The following is a 3,997-nucleotide window of genomic DNA, read 5'->3' as shown; positions in this document are numbered from 1 at the left end:
TAGAGCCTTGATTCAATTTTGAATCCGGGGCACAACTATTTTACCTTTAACCAGGGGACATGGTACCCACAATTGAAGAGTATACCACATTGTTAATTGTGTGGGCATCAGATTAGAGCTGGTCTCATCAAGCACATCAAAAGTCAGCCCTTCAAAATGGGTTGGCAAAGTTACGGGAATAGAGAAATGAGTAACTGACCGGACTCAACGCAAAGGTAGCGGGGAAGGAATTCCTTGGACTGACATCAAGCAACTGATGAAGAATCACCCTGATGAATGGAAGGCAATAAATCTTTTCACACTAGGTCTTTATGGTTTGGTTATCTTCTCAAAGAATTTGGGGTGCATCGACGTAGCTGTGGTGGAACTGTTTGAACAACTTCCAAGGCGAGTAAATCCACACCGACAATCTTAGCTGAGACCTTTCGCTCTCTCAACCACTGCGAAAGACTGGCGGAGGAAGGTTCATAGGGTGCGCTAAGCTTCTCCAAGTCTGGATTTACAGCCATTTCTAGAAGACTAACGATTGCCTATTGCCGATTCAAAACCACTTATTCACCTTTGGGAGAATTCATCACTCTGAAAGGCATGAAGGCGCCTCAAAGAAAAATGGATGAAAGTCTTCACACACATCTTCAGGACCGGGATATTACCTGGAGAGCTCCTTGGTTGACCCACATGACATTCTTTTCTGATGGGGGATTCAGACTATGACCCTACTTGGACTATGAGGAAGAGTTGGGTATTCCTCTTTTGGCACTTAGACAGTATGGGGTACATCAGTTTGTCCGAGCAACATACGAACTATCTAGATCAGAATTTGTATACCATGGAAGAAGGTATTCCGAATGGATGTCGTGGCTGTCAAGGACATATTTACTCCGAATTATTAGTGGTGAAGATTAAGGAAAAATGAAACCTCCCAGTGCTAGATCATGAGAACACCCAGACTATGGAGGAACATCTTAAGCATGTTCGCTCCAAACTGGAGATAGCAAGGGAAGAATTTGAAGTTGTAAAGAAAAATGGCATGAAGACGCCTCAAAAGAAAATGGATGAAATTCTTCACATCTTCAGGACCGGGATATTGTCTGGAGATCTCCTTAGTTGACCCATAGTGACATTCTCTTCCGATGTGGGGATTCAGACACTATGACCCTACTTGGACTATAGGGAGGAGCTGGGTATTCTTCAATTTTGGCACTTCGATAGTATGAGGCACGTCAGTTTGTCCCAGCAACATACAAACTATTTAGATCAAAATTTGTATACCATGGTGACAACTACAAGAAAAGGGTCAAGGAAGTAGTTGAGTCATGAAAGAAGGTTTTCCAAATGGATGTCGTGGCTGCCAAGGACATGCTTACTCTGGATTATTTAGAGTGGTGAAGATTAAGGAAAAAATGACAAATCCTAGTGCCAGATCATGAGGACACCGGACTATGGAGGAACATCTTAAGCTTGTTCCATTCGAGCTGGAGATAGCAAGGGAAGAATTTGAAGCTGTGACGAATGCATGAAATAAAGGCTTGAGGTTAAAATACCAATGGAAGTTAGATATCGATACTCAGAAGGATCGGGCAGACAAACTAGAGAAGGAACAAAAAAAAGTCCATTTTGAGCTTGAGGACTTGAGAAAAGGGTATCAAGAGCAAGTCCAGAGTAACTCCAATCTAAAATGACTTCTGAGTCCTGTAAAGGCAAACTAGAAGCTTGAAAAGGAAGTTCGAAGGGCATGATGAAAGAGAGACTACTCAGAGGCGTTTGATAGATAGCCAGCATCAGAACAAGTGCTTGAGAATCCAAGTAGCTGATTTAGAGAAGTCTTTTCAGAAACAGCAGGAGCGGGATGGAAAAACCATAGCTGAGTTAGAAGCCATTGTAGATGGATTCAAGAAACAAGCAAGTGAGCTTCAGATAATGCCATTTGATGGAGGGTTACAATGGCGTTTTCGTTGGAATAAGCTCATTAGAGGGTGAAGGCTAAAGATGCAGTCATCCGTGATTTCCTAGAGAAGTACAGAAGGCAACTCGTCATTTGCATGGCTTAGCAGGGAAACCGAAGTGGTTCGACAAGGTATTCAAACAGTGACAGATAAATGAAGAAGACTTGTAAACCTATTTGAAGCTGTTCAGGTTCTAGAGGATTTAGTATGGATGTACCTTTGATATGTTTATTGTCTCTTAAAAGATAAAACACTTTTGTTTTAATAAGGATTATTTATAATAACAGATACATTTCTGGATCAATGCCTCTAAATCACATACATCATGCATTTCATACTTTACATTTTATTTTCCATGTTTATTTTTCTATTTTTATGTTTTTACATTCATATTAACTAACAGAAAATGTCTCATAAAAAAAGAACAAACACCAAGTTTACCTCCACAAGCTCTAGACACGCATCATCCGCACAACACCCAAACGAAAAAAAGACAAATAGAGGCCAAAATCGCTCAACTCGAGGAGAAATGTTGATTTTACAAAGAGAGTTGAAAGAAAAGATAAATCAGAACAGTCAGAGTATCCTGGATACAATCACGAAGTGCCAAGAGTCATTGGTCGATCAAATTGTGGCCAAGTTATCTGGTTTACTCAAGCAAGTGCACCAAGGGCAGGTTCGTCCGATGGGTTAACTATACCACCGACCCCACAGATGGTTATCTCACCCTGAATCTTACCCGGGGACTCATCTGCTACCAAAGGGAAAGCCTCATCTGCTGTTAAGATACATGCTTCTGCATCCAACCTGACAATAATCCAGATGATTACCGCATACCTGATTTTGAAGATGAGGACAATACGAAAAAGATGGAAGAGAAAATTAAATTGTTGGAAGACCAAATGAAAGTGGTCAAAGGGGATCATGATGTAACCTCCCAAGTATCGGGTCAGTGACTAAATGGTAAGAACTTCTAAACTCAGTGGTCGAATTACAATAAAGTGATAAGTTTAGTGATTTATGGATGAATTTGTGTTGGGTATTATAGCAATATGGAATTATAACAAAGGTAAAATGGTAAATTTCAGGGAAGGATATTTTTAAATGGTTTGGATGGGATATATTTGAAGTAAAAGGGAAGAAGGGTTGGTAAATCATCATGCTCTCTTTTCTTTAACGTGGGCTTCATCTTAAGGTAAGAATCTGAATCTTGGTTGTTCCTTTGATTTTTGGTTTGGTAATGGAAGTACGGATGTTATATAAGCTAAAGGAAAGCTTATATGGCATTACAACAACAAGATAAATGTTTTAGAGATAGATTTGAAAAATGGGGTTTTAGATGAAATTTTGATATGGATGAGTTTTTGAAGTTTGAATAAGATTTTTGACTTGTCAATAAGTTAATTAAAAGATTAGGAGTGTTAGAATGGGTTAATAACATGTTTGAATGTTGGGTACGATTTGAAGATTCAAGTGTTTAAATGAGAATTTAAGGTGTTTGAGAGTTATAAATGTGTACAAGTGGGTTTGAAGGTATAGGGTGAGTTTAAACTCAAAGTATGTGTTTAAGAGAGTTCTTGGGCAAATTTTAGGTACTTTTTGAGTTAAAAATGACCATTTTGGGCCTCGTGTATCGGTACCCTTAGGAGAGGTACCGATAGCCCATGAGTTGAACATGCGTATTTGTATGGGTGTGTATCAGTACACTAAAGAGTGTATCGATACCCGTAAAACATCGAATTCCATTTGTGTATTGGTACACTGAGGAGTGTATTGATACCCTCAAAACATCGAATGTTATTTGTGTATCGGTACACTGAGGAGTGTATGATACCCTTGCCATTTTGAATGTAATTTAGGTGTTGGTACATGTGAAGGTATCGATACCCCCAAGTATAAAATAAAGTATATGATTCTTGTATATCTAGTTAGTATGATTCGATATAATTACGATAAGAATGATATTGATTCTAAATTGTTTGTGTAGTGATCGAACGTAATTAACTTCCCGTCAGCTTGGTGTTTTCGAGTATCAATACAAAGAGATTGAG

This window comes from Hibiscus syriacus, unplaced genomic scaffold, assembly GCF_006381635.1.
Source record: "Hibiscus syriacus cultivar Baekdansim isolate YM2019G1 unplaced genomic scaffold, ASM638163v2 tig00110909_pilon, whole genome shotgun sequence".
Lineage (NCBI taxonomy): Eukaryota > Viridiplantae > Streptophyta > Magnoliopsida > Malvales > Malvaceae > Hibiscus > Hibiscus syriacus.
This window is presented reverse-complemented; position numbering follows the sequence as displayed.